This window comes from Pinus tabuliformis, chromosome 6 (genome assembly GCF_031772625.1).
Source record: "Pinus tabuliformis cultivar Carrire ecotype Pingquan chromosome 6, CPIR1, whole genome shotgun sequence".
In the NCBI taxonomy this organism is placed as follows: Eukaryota; Viridiplantae; Streptophyta; class Pinopsida; order Pinales; family Pinaceae; genus Pinus; species Pinus tabuliformis.
In genome coordinates this window covers 1,833,360,764-1,833,382,483 of record NC_142292.1, presented here as the reverse complement: position 1 = coordinate 1,833,382,483, position 21,720 = coordinate 1,833,360,764, and the positions used below count along the sequence as shown (strand labels likewise).

Sequence of the window (21,720 nt, the reverse complement as noted above, 5' to 3'; positions counted from 1 at the left end):
ACTCGGTTGAATTATACCAACCTCTAGCATTTCTACAACCATACGTTCAATTTCACTTTTTTGGACATATGGATATCTGTACGGCCTGATGTTTGGAGGAACACTTCCTGGAATCAGATGAATAGCATGATCATGATCACGCATAGGTGGGAGACCTTTGGGAGTCTCAAATACCTTGGAATGATTGTCCAGGACTTTTTGGAGATCTGGAGAAATAGATGATTCCAATGTGGAAACATCTAGCGAACATAATTGTGCAATTACACCTCTTTGCTCCTTTTTTAGAAGCTTTGTCATGCCATTAGAGCTGATTATCTTTCCTGGTTTCCCTGCAATACCCCTTAATTCAACTTCCTTTCCTTCCACAGAGAATTTCATGAAAAGTTCTTGAAAATTAAAAGCTATTGTACTCAAGGATTGTAGCCATTGGACTCCTAGTACAACATCAGCACCTCCCATTGGAATGGAAAGCATTGGGCTAGTCAATACATATTCTCCCATGGATAGCTTGATATTATGGCACTTTCCAGAACAATTTATTGTTCCTCCATTTGCAATCATCACTTGACACTCTGGTGCTGGATATAGGAAGCAATTCAATTCTTTTGCTACCCTACAATGAATAAAATTGTGGGTGCTTCCTGAATCAATCAACACTATTACCTTTTTCTTCTTGATTTGTCCTTCTATCTTGATGGTTTGAGGAGTGGTAATTCCCGCCAATGCATTACAAGATATGGTCGGATTTATTTGTTCTTCATCTAGGCTTTGTTCCTGGAATATATCCTCTTCTTTTGACCTTTCTTTCTCCTTTTCTTCTTCCTCTTCACAATCTATGTAGAATAATTTCTTCTCACCACACTTATGACCCTTTGTGTATTTGCTATCACAATTGTAACAAAGCCCTTTTGCTCTTTTTTCTTCCAATTGTTGTGGTGTCAATCTTGTAGGTTGTGGAAGACTATGGGCAACAACACTTCCGTCTTTATAGTTGTGAATGATATGCTTCCTAGTTGCCATAATTTTGCTTTCCATTTTTCTTGCTAACTTGAACGCCTTCTCTAATGAATTAGGTTCCCAAAGGCGCACATCATGTTGGATATTATCCTTTAAAGACCCTATGAACACATCAATCCTATGCTCCTCTGGAATATCTTTTACCCTTATGTTCAATTTTTGGAACTCCTCAATGTGCTCCATTATTGAACCCTTTTGTTTGAGACTTATCAATTGGCTAAAAAAAGTGTTGCCATACGTACCTTTTGTGTGTTTTGCACATTATTGAGATCGAAGAATTGCTCCATCTGTAATATCCATGTGGCAGGATCCTTGCCATCAAACTTTCTCATATCGATTTTTGGAACATGGTGAGTCTTCGATCCAACATTAGAGTCTATGGAATCATGATTAACATTTCTTTTGTTCTCATCATGAGTTTCCTTTACTACCTTTTCACCATTAGTGACCCTTTCTTGTAGCAACTTCTTCAATTCTTCCATCGAATCCTCCATCTTAGCTTCCATGCCCTTTATCTTAGATTCCACGCCATTTATCTTAGATTCCACGCCACTTATCTTAGCTTCTGTTAGCTTTTGTGAGCGTGACATTTGTTGCACTTGTTCTTGTAATTTTGATATATCATGTAACATTTCTTCCTCTTCTTCATGAGTCATGCTAGAGCTTTCAGGTTCCTTACTAGGTGTTTGCATTTTCTTTCCTCGGGGCATCAGTTACCAATAATAATGCTTTACTATGCCCTTTGAATTCCTTCAAACCAAGCTTATGCAAAAATTTAAAAAAAAACTACACACCTTTTTTTTACTTTGTAGAAGCCTGATATTGAATCTGATGTATCTCTGTAATTTCGAATCATCCAGTTCTGAAATTGTGACCTATAGTAGCCTGCTATGTCCTCTTTCCAATACCACTAGTTTGATCCAAATTGGATTCTCCAAGAAAGAGTTATGCACAATCTCCCGCAGTGACCTGATTATAGACTAGTTCAGTAGAGCGAACTTGTATGAAGTGCCACGTGTCACTGTTTCAACCTTTGACTCTGAAAAATATATAAAAGAAAACTACAGTCCGTCCACTTTCTGTACCTTCTTACGAAATTTCAATCCGATGCTCAGAAAGAAAGTTATGACGATTTTCCCCAGGTCACCTGTTTTGAGTGTAATTCAGGAGTCTGCAAAAAGACCAACTTCCTCAGATCATATCTCCGAAAATATCGCGCGCAAAGCTCTGAAATTCGGACCCAAGGTTCAGCGCGATTTCTTCTCAAATGGGTTTTTTTTGCGACTTCTGAAACGTCATAGAAAAAAAGTTATAGCGAAAATGCCACGATGACCTGTTTGGAGCAGCGAAACCCTAGAATCCAAAGCTCTGATACCAAATGTTATGAAACCAGCTCACAAAAAGATAGAAAAGAGAGATCCACGCCTTAGAATTCAGCCTCTTCGAGGGGGCAACCTCCTTTACATTACATAAATGAACAATTCTTGGATGATACAAATGACAAAACCTCCTTTCTATATATAGGAGTCTAAGGAGTCACAAGATAATCCAGCCGACCTAATAATAATAATATAAAGCCACAAAAATAACAATAGAGGGATTCTATGGGGCACAGAAATAACAATATGGGGGTAATAGGGGCACAACAATATAAATAAGGGGTATAACTACAATAGTAATGGGGTAATTACTAGTATTATAGGGACCCAACATAGCCATGCCACCTTCCCTTGCAACTTTGTGCCAACTCCAAGCGTAAACAAGTTATCAAGACTATGTAGCGTGTGGTTGTTAAGTGTGACAGTGTACAACTATGGGAGAGGCAATGTATGGCAAGAGGAAACCAAGTGTATGGGGAGTGGGTGTGGGTTGCCACATCTCCACTTATCCCCTTGTCTAACTCGACCTCAAACTGAAGTTTGCAATTAGTCCCTTGACACATCAACTCGGCCCCATGTGCTACCAGTCAACTTGTTGTTGTGGATAGTCAATTACTCCCTCCGTTCGTGGACCTTGTTACCCACCACCTGTGGATAGTGTATATAGGAGAAAAATTTTCTCCTAGATGGTCCTTAGCCAGCAGCTAGCAGCCACCAGATAGCTCAATGTGCCATTATCTCCACCACATAAGCCAACCATGTGGTCCCAAGCACACTTGCTATGATTATGTGTTTAAGGATGGGCCTCCCAACCCCGAACGTATGGCTTTTCATTGGTATAGTTGAATAATTTTCCTTACTTGTCATTGGCACTTTTGGGCATAAGATTGATGGGGGGATTCGGCAGAAAGAGTGGGCTAGGTCTGTACTCTTGTCTCCATTGCCCCATTTGGTGGTTAGCCTTGTATCCTAGTCCCATGGGATCTCCTTTACTAGTCAATAGCTTTTGGGTTGGCACGACAAGGGAAATCCCAATTTTGGTTGCATGGTCCCACTTCCCGACACCATATACATCACTCCCTTCCACTTATTTTAGCCCCATTCATCTCTTTTCCCATTCGGGTCCACATAGGATTAGCCTCCCCCTCCCCTTGTCCACACTTTGGGTGGGCTTGTAACAATGTTCGGAGGTTGATGCAGCTAAAAAGAAAAGAAAAAGCATAATTTGGCCACTCTCCACAGGAAATGTACCACAAAATGCAAAAGATGGCTGGGACATACAAATTTGGCACATGGGCAAAAGCCAAACATGAGCACTACCCCTTATCCATGGCCATCAACCTGGTTCCTATGGGCCCTAGATGAGCCTCCTCCATCATTTAAGAATCCATGATTGTCGCAACCCCTGGTGGGCGATAAACTGCCCCACCTTAAGGGGGTATTCACTACTATGCATTACACAACATGCTCTCATTCCTTAGAGCCCCAAGCAGTTATGAAGAAAAATCAATCAAAGGCAAAAGGCATATGAAGAAGGGTGGAAAAACAAAGGTTGGGGTAACTCATGTACCACGATTTGCTCCCTCCTACACTCATATACCCAGGTGTGAACTTCCCTTATTGTAGCTACCCTTGTACCATGGCATGTGGTCTGGATGATTCCCTTGATCCACACTTTGTTCCATTACTATATCATTTGCCACCTACCACTTGAAAGATGTACCATGGACATGCCACCCCCTTTAAAGGTTGAAACCACCTAATAGGGTCCTTTATTACCCCCCTTTATCGAGCTTGGAGACACTTGTACATGTCAAAGCCAACTATGGAAGGGCATGCCACCATGAAATGCCCCATTGATTTCATGACTTGTAAGCTCTTTTACTTGATTATTCTAATGATTTGTTGTATTGGAGCGCAAGGGGGCGCATTGGATCTTATGCAAAATTGCAGGTGGGTCTCCATTTGGGGCTTAGTCTCCCTATATGGGGTCCTCGCCCTCTAGAGGGCCACATTGGCACTTGTAGGGTGAGCGTTGAGAGCCATGGGCCTCCACCATAGCAGAGAGTACTTCATGGATCCCCAACATCAGTCATTGATTGTTTGTGTTCCACCTTTTGGATGAAGATGATGCACCTGGTTCACCATGCCCAGTCGGCTCCACACTTGCACCATACACTTAGCAGATGATCTGGGGTCTAGATGAGAGCTTATGACATCCTCCTAGCCCTTACAAATGGTTTACAGGCAATTTCGATCCACTTGGAGACCCATAATGATGTCCTTGTGCCCCTCACACCCATTTGGGGGCATCACAGGGATTTGCTTGGAAACCAAGGGGCCAACCCCTTGTCCACTATGATTGAGGTCCATTCTCACATCATGGCACTCTCAAGACTTCATTAGGCCTCCTCAAAGGCTAATGACACACTTTATTGATCATTCAACCCTCTTGAGAGACTTCTTATTATGTTATTGAGCTATCTAGGTGGGCTTGTCACCGAGGGATGCTATTATTGCACATTATTTTATTATTTGGGGCTCGTTGCACTCATTTTATCAAAGTTTTTGGAAGCGGATATACCATATTTTTCTTCAAAGGATCGAGATCACCAACCGTCAGCACTATGTTATTATAAATTCATTCTACAAATTTTTAATGTAAATGATGCCAGTAAGACCATGAATGTATGTAACAACCTAGGTAAGCCTATTATTTTGGTGATAATTTCATCCTAGGAGGTTTTTCATCTCACTGATTCATTTGTGTTTCTAAACACGGATGGTCAGCAAAGTTTTCCCCTCCAACCTCACCCCAAAGCTAGGGTGGAATTTGTCATCAAAGTCTTCAATGAGTCCTAGTGTTCTAGTCAAGTCTTATGTAAAAGTGATTTGGGAATAATTTAAGCTAATTCGCTAAATTATTTTATTAAAAATCACTTGGTCTTCTAGATCATATTGTGTTGCAGAATTGGGTATGTAATTTGAGGGTCTAAGCCGAACAGGTATTTCCCCTTTGAGGGTTGAATTGTAAAAAATCTTATGTAAAAAATATTTTAGTGCATGGTCCCTCATACTTGGACACCATGGCTAAAATATTAGAGGGTGGAAAAAATATTTAATCCCCTCAAGTGTCAATTAATTAAATTTTCTGGCAAAATTTAATTAAAATCCTAAGCCATAAATTTAATTAATTAGAGTCAAAATTAAATATCTGGAGAAACTAAATTCTCCAAGTGGAATATCAGAAATTTCAAGAAAAATTGAACCCTTGGACCTTGGTAGTTAAGTCAAAGTTAATTTTTTGAGAAAATTATCTCAAAATAATTAATTTTGAGCTAATAAAAAAGGGATTTAATGAAAAATTCGAAAATTCCTCATAATAAATATTTTCAATGGCTAAGATTAAAAGATCATCAAGAATTTATCAGCAGCCAAGCTTATTTTGACGAGGATCAAGTCAACTAGCCGTTATTTTTTTCACTTGGACGATTTATCTATTTATAACGAGTCATTTGTATGTCAAAGCCATCTGATATTTGGCTAAGAAATTGTTGTTGAAGCATTGATGTAACACTATTGCTCTATTGGTAACATTTATTTGAATCATAATAAAGACTTTGGGGTGTAGTTCAAGGTGTTCAGTGTTTGTTGATTTGTGGTATGTGTTGGGTATGAGCTTTCCTATATTGTGTTGATTAATGCAAAAAAATGTTTTTCATTAAATGGGGATAAAGACATTCTATTGATAGATTTTGGGTTTATCTTTCATGATTTTATTCGACATATTGTCTAACAAATTTTCTTGAAAAATATAATATATATATATATATAGTGTTTGCAGGTTCCCTAGTCCTTAGTCTCCAAGTTCACAAACTGTGGGCATGAATCGACTTTGTTTGGATTCCAAATATTTATGTGGTTGATTTAAATTTCGCTAAGGCTATAGTGTGCATTAATTTTCTAAAGTGTTTTTAGCCATTTATCAAAGAAAAAACTCCATAAAAATTATTTCTCAAAATTTATTTCAAAACCCTTGTACATTTGTAAATTTTGTAAATAGATTTGTAAAATAATTTTGTATATTATTTTTGCTAATTGGGGTTTTGGGATTTTTTAGATTTTTGTATAGATTGTTTTTATGGGCATTTGTAAATATATTTATGTAGGTGAGACCAAGTAGAGAGTTAGAAATTAGAATACAGCTAAATCTAGGCCCTCGAGGGTAAGATCTAGTCTCTACAATTTTTGCAAGGCCAACCATTGAAGAAATTGAACCAAATTGCAGATTTGAAGGAATTAAATTTTTCTAAAGCTGGGGTTTCGAGTTTCAGCCTTCCTAAGCCCAGATCTAGCCCCTCCAAGGCCAGTGTCCTTTTCCTTAGCCCCTCTGTCATCATTTTCTCCCTCTACGTCAGCATTTTTAGGCCCTTTAGGGCAGGCCGTAGGCCCTAGAGCTCTCGGCCTCCCCTCCTAGCCCCTGCGTTGAGGGTTTAAGGCCATTTTTGGCCTAGTCATGGCCTTGGAAGGCCTTGACCTCCCTCAGAAACCCTAGACAGTTGCCCTTAGGGCTAGCAGTGGGATTTTTAGCCCTAAAACCCTAGTCGTTAGCCCCTCTGGCCTTTTCCTTCATCCTCTGCCCTTTCTTTAGCTTCCTAGCCCCTTTTTCCTTCAATGCTAGCCCTACTGGGCCTAGCATTGGCCTTCCTTGGCACTAGTTTGCCTCCCCTTTGACCTCTGTCGATTTTTTGAATTTTGGTACTGAATACTTGGTGGGTTTTGAAGATATTTTGGTTCAAAAGTTTTGATTTACAGGTGGCAACTTCATTCCAAAATTTTGGCAAGTTTGGGCAAAGTGGTCTTCAAGGCCTTGGGCCTAGGGTTTGCTCTCTAAACCCTAATTTCTCACTGTTTTATTGCAGCTATAAATTCTGCTTTATAACAGTGATTTAAAAGCCCTAACGCACACATTAAATTTGTCAAAATACTCTAAAATTGAAAAATTTAAATTTTCTAAAAATTTGGCCATTTGGACATTAAAGATCTAGCTTAGATCTAATAATTTGTTTGCTGGAATTTTTTTGCATAATCTCTTAATCAAATCTGAATTTTTCTTAATATCACACATGAGAGGGCTCAAAATTTCAAATTTTCAGTTTTGGCAAACTTTTCCATGTTTTGGGCTTGATTTGGCACTTGTTATAACATCAATAGCTCACTGATTTTCTGATTTACTTACTGCTGTAATAAGTTATTTCAGATCTGATATGTCACTGAATACTGCATCTTAAAGTGGGTTAAACTCATAATTTACATTAGAAAAGTGTTGGCCATCTCATTGATCACATATGGTTATCATAGGCTTGTTGTTTCTCAAATCGAAAGTTGTTTTATTACTACTGCCATAAGGATAAACAAGTGTTGATATTTCTGAAGTAGTACTGCTGATTTTGATTAGTGGAAATCTAACAATTGTCAAAGCATGCACTTGAGACACTCACACATCTAAGCTCTAAGTTTCCAAATCTTGTTTAAGTTACTTTCGGTATCTTAAGTTTTACTCTTGAGTATCTTTCATTATTGGCATCTTGTGAGTTTGATATTGGCATCATCATTGGAATTTACTTGGTCGAAATATCTTTGAAGATCTCTAACCGTTTCAATTGTGGCATTGTCTTTAATAATCTTGCAATTGATATCTTGACTAAGTGTGAGTTAAGTTATTACGGGATTTGTGTACATCTCGTAGTCATTATAAATTTGTGATTATCTTTGGTATCTACTTCACACTCAAGTATTTGGCACATTCTTGTTGCATCAAGATTGTTTTTCATTTATCGTTAAGTACTCTTGTCATAAAGAATAATCATAACTTAAGTACTTAAACATTTTAAGCGATCTTAACGTAAGAACTTCACCCATAATCATTGCATAAGCATTATAGGCTTAGCTTGCATTTAAAACTTACCTCCAAGCATAAGCTTGGTTAACAGACTCTTAGGACACCCCTTTCTCATATAGCTTGAGGGATTCATCCCTTCTTAGTGGTTAACACAGTGACCTTGCAGTCTTCAGAACCACAGTCTCTGCAACACCAGAGGCACTAGGTGGTTGGAACACAGGGGGAGTTATCGTTAATCAGGCCACTGCCTGCTTCCCGTTGGCTTCCATCTCACAACCTTGTCTAAACACTGTTTCCCAAAACAATTAAGGGAAAGGTTCCATTTAGACTAGGCATATATTCTAAAATTAACCAAGATCCTTGCATCACACTTAGGTCTTAGGAGTTGCATCTCATATAGGTTAGTCAATCATATAAGCAGCGATTGTCCATCCGGTTACTTGGTCATAATTTATAATAAGCAAGAGCTTTTGACTCCATAAGGCACTGGTCTCAATTCTAAATCTAATTGAATCCTTAATCTTGCTAAATTTTCACCAAGTAGTTAGGCCACTCAATTGTGTCTCCCGGGCAAGTTGGTTCCCAACTTGCTTTCCATCATCTCACTTCCATAGGGACTACCCCCCATAGCCTGCTATTGGGAGACAGCTAGAACGGAGTAAGCAGGGATCATAGTGACAGCCCTCGCCCTGAGCAGTTGTTGCGGTGCCTGTATAGTCTAAGCAACAACAAGGCTCAATTAGGCCACATTAGGCAAATTGAACTCATTAGTGATTATATAAATAGAAGTGAGATGATTCATTTTCATCATCATCACTTGGATTGGGATTTAGTAGCTCTTGAGAATTTCACATTCCCTTTTGGAGGACGAGTTTGGATGTTATGGATGAATTTTGATGTTTGGATCTATCTCTCTTGTCTTGGAGCTTCATTATTGGCATAATATAATGATTGGATATACACTTCTGTACATGTAAGTGATATTTTCATGCTTATTCTTGTTATTTACTTTGTCACACGAATGTTGCTGGGATTTGCTCTATACAAGTCTGAAATTAACTGCTTTCTTATGCAAAATTGTGGAAATTTTGATCTTTTATAGCGTTGCATCATTGCATGGGCCATGTATGAATGGGTGAATGTTCCTAGAGATTATTTTGTTGAAATACATCTTGACAAGTCATCAATTATTGCATATCGAAGTATAAAGATCTCAAGTAGCTACTCTCATGCCCTAATGCCATGCGAAGTTGCTTGAAGACCTCCTTGATTGGGTAAACCTCTTCCAAACCATAAATTCTCCTGACTCCATCTCTCCCAAAGGATAAGGCACTGGTCCTTCCATAGGTGGTCACTTTAAACACATATTTTTCTCACCTCTCCTTCTCTTTCTAGGCCTAGCCTCCATAGGTCATCTAGGGCATCACTTATCTCACGTTCTAGCCATAAAAAGATTTTGATTTCTTGCCCATTACTACGTTAGGGTTTCCACTAGAGGCCTTCCAAATTTCACGAAATTTCGACGGTGGAATCTCGAGAGATTACAAGCCCTAGCCCAAGGATCGTTTCTTGTCCTAAGTTTCCCTTGGCTAGTGACCTCATTGGGATTATTATATTCTATTCTAAGAAAATTTGTCCATTGATCCTCTTCCCTTCCACAATTAGGTCAAGCCCCTCCTCAATTGATCAATTCCACTTAACCTAATTCTAGTTCCACTTGGTCTCATGTGGGCCCACAACTTTACAACTCCAACTTCGCAAAGATCACATAAAGACCAAGTCTCCATAAGGATTTCTAGGCCTAGGAATCACCTTTACAAGATACATTTTTGAACCCTAGCCTCGAGAATCCTCTTAGCCCTTCCTAGAGAACCTATCACCTTGCTTTCCAAGCAAGAAAGCCATACATTTGAGTCTTTTTTAGAAATAGGCCTTGGGAATCACCTTTCATCCTCTCATTGATCTATTCATCTAGTGATTCCCCTTATACCAGGTCTCCTTCCATTGGTGAAAGCCCGTAAAGAGTAGAGAGCCTTAGCTGAGATGACAGTGGGCTATCGCTCCATTGTTTCCCTCAACCCAGTAGTTGCTTTATAGGATCCCCTTCAAGGACCCCTGCTAGTTTGAGCGGTAACAAGCCTGTCTTGGCCTCCAAATCAGCATTGAACTTAACCTTTGGATGCCAAATCACTTCTCTTGTCTACTGATGACATTTAATTAACTCAAGACATGTTCTTGGGCCGTCCCCAGTTCATTAATTTTGATGTTCCTTGTCTTTTTCCTCACTTTTTGAGTAAAAGTGGATTTTGGTGAGGAAAAAAATCAATTATTTGCACCCCATAATGGGTACTAGGATAATGTTGGTACCCTGAATATGAATTTTGAGTACTCACATGCCATACAACATTTCCTAGTGCCACTTTTTAACTTATTACATAAAAATTAATTGAAAATTTCCGTTCTGCTACAAATTTTCAATTATTAAAAAATTCTAAAAATACCTCATTCAATTTTGTAAGAGTATGGATAATGCCTCGCATGGTAATATACATTGACCCTAGACTTCGAAAACCACTCAAAGCCCAGTTATTAAGACACACTCTAGCTTTAGAGGTTATGAATGAAAAAACTCAATTAGTATTTTTGCTAAAAAGTGAAAATAATTAATCAAGTGAAAAAAACACTCTAGAGTGACTTCCTTAGTAATCAGATACCAAGGGTCTAAGTTTGTTGTTGAGGAAAGGTACCAAGGAGGTTTTTACTAGTGCTTTTGCCCTTTGCCTAGGAAAACACATGAGGACACCTTTTTAGTAAGTGACTTTATGAGTTATCAAAGTCATGTGACTTAAAGTCACTTTATGAGGTACACTAGTACTATGTACCTTGTATTATTAAAGTCACTTTATGTTTTTAAGTTGACCTTATGAAAAAAGGCACAAGGTACAAAAACAACATTAAAGTGACTAGGGAGCTCATTAATGAGAGGGAAGACATAAAAATGGGGTCAATGGGAGATTAGATCTCCACCCTTGATCAAGGAGAGTTGAGATCTAATCTCAGCCCTTGATCTAAGGGTTAGGGTTCTCTCAACCTAATGAGACTAAAAAGGTGGAAACAGGTAAGAAGGTTCATTATTCTTCATGTGCATTTTATTGGAGAAGAGGAGCATGGAGGAAGAGAAGGGGCTTGAAGCTGAGTTAGCTCAGGTAGCTGAAGGAGAGAAGAACGAAAAGCAGTAAAGAGATTCTACAGCTCGAATCCTAAGGCAGAAATTGTTGATACAAAACTTGAGATGATTCAAACATCCTCAACGTAAATTTCGAGAGGTTGAGGAGAGAGATTCTGCACATCTTTCAAGGGGATTCTCTCGGAATTAAATGCATCTAACGAAACCACAACTTTCGCCAAAGAAAATGAGTCTATGGCACAAGTTCGAAGGCAAAGGAAGCAATTTGTTTGAGCACGCAGTTTATGGAGAAATTGTAGAGTTCCAGTGCAAAAATTGAGGGTAATAATTGTTGAGCAGAGGCTCGAAATTCAAGGTAATTATTGCAGACCTCTAGCACATAGTTTGAGGAAGGAAAAGGTCTAACAGAGGAACGTATTTCTAAGCAGCAATTCAATTTCATAGGAGACAGGAACAAACTCCAAGGGAGAGATAAGTACTTGAAGTGTAATTCTTGTTGTGTAAAAATTTCTCTTAGATTAGCTAATAAAACCTTTCTTAAGACGGGTTTTCCCCTTGCAAGTTTTTCCAGGGTTAAAGTTGACCAAAAATAAGTGCCTCATTTATGTGTGAATGTTTGTTTTATTTTCTTATCAGTTGTGAAGAGAAAGTGAAAGAAATGTAGTAGTCCTTTAGTGTTTCTCTTGTAATTTGCATTTAAATTTTATATACAATAAACTTTCGGTTGACCATTAAACTAGTGTTGCGAACATCGTGATTAAATCGGCGATTTTTTCGCTTTGAAAAAATCATGATCCGACCTGAAAAATCTGTGGGGCCACATGACAGCGAGTTTTTAAAGGCTTTTTTGGGTTTTTTTATTCATTTTGCAAACAGAGGGCAGGGGTGAGAGCTAAGGAGGAGGAGAACTCATCTAAGGAAATTAGCATCCCAAGAAAAAAAACCAAGTTTGTGTTGTACCTCTGAGATAGTAGTAGGTCAGCTACCAATGCCAGAGCATCTAAAATAATTGTTTTGGGGTTTTTGGTTTTAGTTTTGGAAGACCAATGAATGAAGACAGATGTAGAATTGAAATACTTAATCCTTTGGGTTATATTAATATCTCAGCAAAGGGCTGCTATAAAGCTTTACACAGTGATATAGATCAAAATAGTGGTGAGAAGAAGACAACAAATAATATGATTATCACAGTTTCCAGACTATAAAACAGAAAAAACCATAAGTAGGAAAACCTTTTAAACTACGTTCCAAAGGTTCAAGGCAATATACTTAAGCTTACAAAATATGCTGATTATTTATTGATTAGAGGGGATTAGCTAAACAGACAGTTCATTAATCCATTCTCTTAATAGATGATCACTTCAGGAACTTATAGGAATAAATTGAGACACAATTATTCCTACCTAGATATCTCTATAAGTCATAAGCATATGAAGAAAGAAACATAACGATTGATAACTGGAAAAACTTACAGGATAACACAAACTGTATAAAACCAAATTCAAAATCCTCTGCTTTGTATTAAGGTTCCAGAAAGACTGAGTACATCAAGTGTCTACAAAAGCTCCCTTCAAAGGTGCAACTAGGTTCCAAGTAGAATGAACAGTCACTACTTAACAAGCAATGAATAATGAACCCTGAACTTCAAACACATAACAATTCGAGAAGAGAGTTATTTATACAATAATGAAACTAAGGAAATATCCTAAAACTGATTAAGATTTATTCTAGGAAAAGAAAGATCTTCATACAAGAAGATAGGGGCAGTTGTTGAACTGCTTCTTGCTGTCCCTTTTATTCAGGTTGTGTTGGCTTTGTTGTTTGATATTTTGCCCCTTTAAGCTACTTGATTGTTTGTATCTTTTACACTGGTTAATTCCTTCATTTGATCTTTCATCTGATACTCTTTAAACTCTGTGAATATCCTTTGACCCTGCTGAGTAACCTTTACTGTGAATTTCAGGGTTTTTACTATGTTTTTCAACAGTAAATCCTTTTAGAATTGTCTTCAAACTGTATGCAGTGTTTTTCTTTGTAAGCTTGGAACAAGGGTTTTTACCTGCAAAACACAGAAATTGTTAAGAAAACATAGATGACAGAGGACGTCTTCAATGGCTTTATTGAGTTTGAAAGGATATTGAGAGGAGTCCAGAGGGTATTGGAAGGTAAAACCATGCCTTAATTGGTCGTAGAGGCTTATGGAGGGTTTACTGTGAAAACAGGCAAAACAAAGGCAAAATGGTAATTTTGCGTTTAAACGGAGAAACGACTTTCTTTTTGAAATATGGGGCAAATGAACAGTGGTCATTTTGTCGTTATGCGGGAGGTGGTTTGGGTTTTCTTTGCACGCTTTATGAGGCACGGGCAGTTTTGGGAGGGGTCACCCAAAACAATTTGAGACTGACACGTAGCAAAGGGAGGTTAGTGGAATACCGCTTTTCGAGCGGGTAATGCTCGTACAGAGAACCAACCCGAAAACGCTTAGGGTCGTTGGATTTGAATGCCTTAGATCAGATAGTGGTGGAGTGAAAGAGCAGCGTGGAGGGGCCCAATCAATTAATTATGGCGGCAAATGGCTTTATTATGGGTTAAAACTGAGATTAGTGGTTAAATGGAGGTTTTGGTTAATTCTTCATTTAAATCATAAAAAACATTTTAACAAAGATATCCTCTGCAAAATAGATATGGCAGACTTGAAATTTTATGAACTCGAGCGGATAAATGTCGTCGGGTCCGGGTTCATCGCATATCGCAATCGCAATTTAGCGGAGGAAAAGCCAATCGCAAAGGAATGTGATAAGGGCCAAACGTGACGTGGACAATATATCATAGATAATACTGCGATCGGGTCCGAGTTCCCGTCGCATATCGGAGATCGCAAATGGCGGAGGGCATATGCTTTCGCGGGACTTGCGATGAGGGGCGGATGCGATATGGCAATGGATTGTGATATATATTGCGTCGGGTCCGTGCCCATCGCAATTGCATATCGCAATGCGGGGAGAGTGCATTCACGTTGAAAGGCTTGTGATCCGCTGATGCGATATTTTATTAAATACATAGTTTTATAATAAAACTAAAGGTTTCGGGGTATTTTAATAAAAGGAGTTAATATATACGGGAAAGGGGACGTTTTAGGGGTTTAATACATTAAGTTAGTATTAATGTGAAATATGAGCGGAAAGGGAAAAATAGACTAAGTATAATGTTTTTTTATGAGTTATTTGTCTTCACATATATATATCAATACTTAGGCTAAATAACTTTTTGTGGGTTTTTGGGTAAAAGGGGATTTAGCATGGGTTTTTCACTTTTCCTAGGCAAAAAGGATTTTAACCTTAGGAAAAGGGATTTTTATGGAAAATGAATGAATATGAAATGTATGAAGGTGGAAAGGGGAAATTAATAAATATAGGGATGAATGGGGATAAGGGAAGTTAATTAATTGATCTTATAGACCTTCATTTTCTTTGTGTAATTGCCTCATGGACATAGAAACATATAGTAAAACCTGATAAATGTACATTTTGTCCAATCAGTCATCATACTTCTGCAACCTTTCTCTACTTCCCCTTTGCTTATCCTATCATTTTTCTTCACTTAATGGATGCATTTAAGCTAGCAAACCCTTTTCCTTTCTTTTTATTTTACAAAAGCAAACTATCTAATTCTAACCTTATAACATCCAAGGGCTCAGATTAAACTGATGAGCACCTTATTATTCTCTACCTAACTACTGATCTACCAAGATTAAACAGTTTGGCCAGATCTTTATTCTCTAACTATAACATCAAATTTAAAGCATGAAGCAGTCAAGATTAAACTATTTGACTGTCATGGGTTGTGGCATTTATGACAAGCTGCACACAACCATTATTTTGCAGAAACAATAGTAGTGGCATTTAGACTTGCTCACTTTCAGAGTTTATTTCTTTTCTTTTCTTTCTAGCGTAACATTTTCTTTCTGCTTAAGAGCATCTAACCTAACATTTTCTTTGATATGGACATCATCATCAAAAAAAAATTCAAAAAAATTCTATTCACTATTGTTATGTCCATATCCTCACTTCACAATTTTTCAAAATATTTTTATGTATTTTTTGACCAATTTATTCTATCTTATCAAAATCAAAAATGCTACAACAATTTGGACCAAGTTTCTTTAACAAGGCGTGGTTTTCAGGTATGGGCATCAAATTTGGCCCTATTTTTTTGTTTTTTCCTTGTTTTTCCTTGGGTTTCAATCACCCATATATTTTCCATGATTTTTGTTTGCATTTGAGTGTATTTTTTTTGTCATTTGTGTTGCATTGGGTTTTTTTTGTCAAAAATGCAGAATCTTGATTGTTAGTTTTATTTGTTTAAATTCTTCTTGTGCCGAAGTTTTTTTCCATGATTTTTACTTGGGTTTGAATGTGCCTTTTTTGCCATTTCGATTTATTGAGTTGGTTTTTTTTTTTTTGGTCAAAAATTCAAAATGTTATATGTAAATTTTAATTTCATTTGTTTAACTTTCAATTCTTCTTGTGCCCTAGGTTAACTTCAATCTTACATTAAAACTCAATAGTTCAACAAAGTTACAAACATGCCAATGAAATTGGACCATATGAGGGAATTTGGTGAACCTAATGGAGGGTTTGACCGATCAAGTTTGACTTGCAAGTTATGTAAGCAACATATGACAGGGGGAGTATACAAATTGAAATTCCACCTTGCACAAATCCCTGGACATGAAGTAGGGCTTTGCACAAAAGTTACAAACACAACTCCAAAAATCATCTGTAGAGCCCTCAAATCATTGGAAGATATAGAAACAACCAAATTGACCAAGTCAGCTCTAAAGATTCAAATGGCAGGGGGTGGAGTGATGAGATTGGGAGGTGACTGTGGAAGTGGTACTGGTTCTTCAACATCAATTTCTATAACCAATCCCACAGTTGCTTCATCATTTTTTGTTCTTAGAACCACACCTAATGCACAACCATTTGTTAGGTCAGTTCTTAAAAAAACAGAGAAGGAAGAAGCTAACAAGTTGTTGGGTAAGTGTCTTTTTTGGAGTGATATTCCTTTCATCATTGCCAAGAACAATCCATTTTCCAGCCCGCGATTGATGCTATTGCTATTAGGGTACAAAGCCCCTTCCTATGATGACTTTAGAGGGTGCATATTTTAGAATGAAAAGGTCAAATGCACTAAGAGATCAGCGGATTTTAGGGCTTCATGGGCACAAATAGGATGCACTGTGATGTCATATGGTTGGACCGACCAAAAAGGTAGAACCTTTATTAACTTCTTGGTTAATTGTCCCAAGAGGGCAATGTTTATGAAATTTGTTTATGCATCTTCACATATCAAAGATGCATGGTTATTATGTGATTTGTTGGATGTGTTCATTCAGGAGGTGGGTCCACAACATGTCGTCTACGTCATAACAGACAATACTGCTAATTATGTTGCTGTTGGCAAGATGCTTATGGAGAGGAATCCTAGCATATTTTGGACACCTTGTACTGCACACTGCATTGACTTGATGTTGGAGGACATAGGAAAAATTCATTTAGTCAAGAATATGTTGAATCATCAAAAAGCATCACAAAATTTATATAAGTCACCTGACACTGGGATTCGGGATTCGTAGGATTTGGGATTCGTGGTGTCGGATTCGGACACGTTGACCGCCCGGAACAGGACACGTAGGATTCGTTATATATTATTTTATTAAAAATATATATATATATATTAAAAATTAGATATTTCTTACACAAATTTTAATTAATGATACAAATTTATTGATTTCAAACATAGATCTTCATCTATAGCTATTAGCATGCATAGTACATACAAAATTCAAATAAATGTTAGTGGTACTAGTCACATAAATGATAAATCTATTAAAAATTTAGATCATGATTCATAATTCATAACTGAAAGACAACTTACAAGTACAAGATAGTAAAATAAACACACTGACAACTGTAGTTTTCTCATTAAGTCATCAAATCAAAATGTGTTACATAGGTAGTGCTGGTGCAATGCCAATGGCAAATAGAAATAGAAAATATAAAACAACTACAGGTATACAAGCCTCAAGGCATCAATCAGCATCACTGTCCTCATCATCATGGTCCCCACTGCTCTCCTCTGCATCCTCCTCCTCCCCTGTATCCATAGTCGCCTCTGCATCTGCTGGTGTGGAGGTTGACCCCTCTAAGTCATCAAATCTAACAGGCTCTAGCACTGGATCATTGAGATCCATGTTGGCCAATGCCAACTCAACAGTGGTGTCCAGACCCATATCATCAGGAAAGACATCCCACATCTTTGTCTTTCCCCTCAACCACTCTTCCCTCTGCCTGTAAATAAGACGAAGGTTGGTGTGCACATACACCATTGTCTCTGCCCTGGACTGCTCAAGCCTGCTCTTCTTCACACTATGCAAATTCTCATATGTGCTCCAATTCCTCTCGCAACAAGAGGATGAAGTCACCTGAGAGAGGAGCCTCATGGCTAACTGCTGAAGAGGAGGGCTTGTTGCCCCATGATTTGCCCACCAAGAATAGGGCTTCTTAGCCCCCCTGTCTCTAATCACATCATAACCTCCAAATCGACCACTGCCAGTGCAAAACTCTGCAAAGGCATCCTCCACCTCAGCAAGCAATGCACTATCTTGATAAATCCGCCTGAATGCCTCTTTCCTCCCCTATGAGATTTCAACATCCATGTGAGGAGGGAATCTGCGGGAAGGTCCACCATTCAGCCACTCATGGCTGTAGTATTTGGGGTTCAATGAGTGAGCCAAACAATGTAAAAGTGTACAATTCTTGTCCCATCTGCTGACAAGAATATCATGTATGGTATCACAGAAGGCCTCTGGTGATGTCTCATACTCAGGGCACTCACTCTGTAGAATAATGCTCCTCACAGACTCAATCATGGATCATGGAATCCCATCCCTCATAAACCTCTCCTAGGATGGGTTTGTCTGTATCTGCAACTCGAAGCAAAGAAATGATAGGGTCCATGATCCGAATAATTAGATCTACCCTCTCCCACCAAGCATCATCTAGCACTGTGTCCTTCACTCTTTTAGAGGCTACCTGATCTGTCTTTCTCCAAAAAGACCAAAACTCAGAAATAACCATGGACCCAAGAGTGGTCTTGACCTCCCTCAACCTCTTCAACATCATGAATGAAGATGCAAACCATGTATCAGCAATCTTCAACAATGATAGATTGTTGTACTCCTTGTAGATAGTGAGGGCATTTGTATGATTTTGCACAAAGTTACGGATATGTCTTGCATCCTCAATAATGCTTCCAATCCAAAGCACATCAGAAGCAATGGATTTCAGTGCTAAGTTCAATGAATGGACAATGCAAGGTGTCCAAAACACTTGTGGATATTTAGCTTCCACAATCATGCCAGCAGCCTTGCAAACAGGTGCATTATCTGTAATGATTTGCACACAAGAATCAACACCTACATCTTCAATAACTTTAATAAATAACTCACCCATAAATTGTGCATCCTTGTATTCGCCAAGTGTATCCACTGCTTTCATGAAAACAGGACCACTCAAGGAAGACACCATGAAGTTGATGATTGGGTGTCGTGTTGGATCTGTCCATCCATCAGAAACAATGGTAACCCCAGATGTTGGCCATGATGCTACAATAGGCTCAAGCATTTGTTGCACCTCTTTTTTTGCCTTCGTCAACAATGTGGTTCTCAGCTTCTCTGACCCAAAAGGCACATACCCTGCTGGAGCCCCTTGAGTTAGAGCTCGGCACATCTCAATAAATAGAGGTGAATGTGCAACATTAAATGATATGAAGTTTTTATAGAAGAAGAAGGCAATGGTGAGATCAAGCTCTTCCGGTCTCTCTTTTTGGAAAATCCTGTCCATTGGACCAAGTGCTCTTCATTCTTGGGTTTTTTTTATTTTGAAGCCACATGTTCCATACCAACATTGGCCTCCTTTTCCAATTCTTTTCTCTTTTGTGAAGAAACAGCTCTACAAGCTCCAATCCCACAACCAGGTAAAGCCAACAAATGTGATTTCACACGGTAATATGTGCTTTTGAAAGAAATGTTACAAAAGTTGCATTTCCATTGCACATTTCCTCCTCCCTTTCCCTTGGTGTTTGGCCCATCCTCTCTTGTGACATATTTCCACAATGGATATTTATCACTGTCTTTAGGTCCTCTTCCCTCAACATTACTTGCAGCAGACTCTGATGATATTGGGGGAGGAGGGGCATTTCCACCCATGACATTCTTGCCCTTCCTTTGCCCCCTAACTGCTGCCTTTGATTGAGCCATGAATACTGTAAAAGAAATGAACAAAGCATGCACAAATTTGTAAATAAAAAATCATATACAAACTGCTGTAAGAAATGCAAAAAAATGGAGGTGAAATGCCAGTCACATTTAACACACAAACTCACAAAACCCCCTGTATTGGTCACCTTGCAATCATAAGCAATTGCTGTGAATAGAGATGGAACTATTTAGAACAAAATTACTCTCTTGCAGGGGTTATTTTAAACACGGGGAAATAATGGAAACAATTTACAAAAGATTCATACCACCACAGCAGCAGTTCTACTCGCTCAGGACAGCAACAGCTGCCAGAAAAAGCATGGAAGAAAGACATACATGACAGGACTAGATATGGTTGACCATATCAAGAAAGCACAGTTGGATAATATTTGATAACTCAAACCACATATTCAGACCACCACAACAGCAGTTATACTTGCTCGGGACAACCACAGCTCCACAAAAAGCACGGAAAAAAGACATACATGATGGGAGTAGATGTGATAAATTTTAATCAAGAAAACACAGTTGGACAGACATAGCTATAAAAGCAGTTAACATAGTCCACAACCTATATGAGAGAAACCAGATAGTGCCAAATACAGAACACAGTGAAACAGTGAGATCAGAAATGCACTTACCTGGTGGTCGATTCTCCTTGCTGAATGCTCTACTCCCTTAACTCCTTGCTGCAAACCCTTCTCCACTTGCCAACAGCTCACAAAACACTTGCCAAATGAAAATATGCGTGGCTGTAATGAGCAAACACGCCCTTTTCATACCCGCGCAGGTCGCTTTTTGAGCTTAGTGAGTCCTGGAAACAGGACACGATTCCCAAAATCGTGACACGCAGATGAAAATCGCGACACGCAGTCGGATTCGACATGTCAGAAAAGGACACGACGTGTCATTGGTTTTGGACACGAATCTGGACAGAATCACGTCGGACACGCTGGATTCGAGATTCGTGGGGCCTATAGGACGAATCCGGTTATCTAGATAATCATGCATATGTGCTTCATTTGATGAGAACATTCACCAACAACAAGAAGTTGGTGCGCCCTGCTATTACATGGTTTGCCACTAGCATCATATCTCTTCAATCCCTCTTGTATTATATGTGTGATGTGAAGAGAATGTTTCTTTCAAACGAGTGTCGTGCTTTGTCATTTAGCTGCAAACCAAAGGGAGAGGCCATATGCAGGCTAGTTTCATACCAGGAGAGCTTCTGGGCGGGAGTGCAAGAGGTGTGTAGCATCACTGAACCTTTGGTAAAGGTTCTTCGATTAGTTGATGGAGACAAGCCCGCAATGGGCTACTTGTATGAGGCCATGGATAGGGCCAAAGAATCCATTCGCAGCTATTATGATGATAAGGGGGATGAGGGGTTTGAGAAACAACAATTGATATGGGAAGTGATTGATGAGCGATGGAACAATACACTCCATTGTCCCATTCATGCTACAGGGATCTACCTGAACCCTACATTTTCTATTCAGCCTCTATTGTACTATGAGCAATGGACCCCTATTTTCTATTGGACCGGGAAATCATGGTTGATCCAAGACTGAAACAGTAACATGTTGTGCTCTTCCTGCCTACTGGAGTCTAAGTCTCCATAACCATGCAAAGAAATACTATCGTTGGAAGAGTAACTTAGACCATAAGTAATGGTCCCTTTCAGATACCTCAGAATATGCTTCGCAGCAACCAAACGTCTGTCTAGGCTCGGCCATAAACTGACTTAGCACACTCACTGAATAACATATATCAGACCGAGTATGAGCTAGAGACAACAAGGAGTCGATTAATTGCCTGTACATAGTGGGGTCCACTAAATCTGATCATGTGTCTGAGTCATGTAGTTTCTTAAGGTTGGTGATCATTGGTGTGGCCATTGACTTACATTCAA

General features: G+C 38.7%; 1 protein-coding gene across 2 annotated transcripts in view; it reads right to left on the bottom strand.

Annotated features, from left to right (window-relative positions):
• The window catches only part of LOC149266326 (uncharacterized), a 297,072-nt gene that overhangs the window by 256,278 nt on the left and 19,074 nt on the right, over positions 1 to 21,720 (bottom strand). The gene's annotated exons all lie outside the window — the stretch shown is intronic.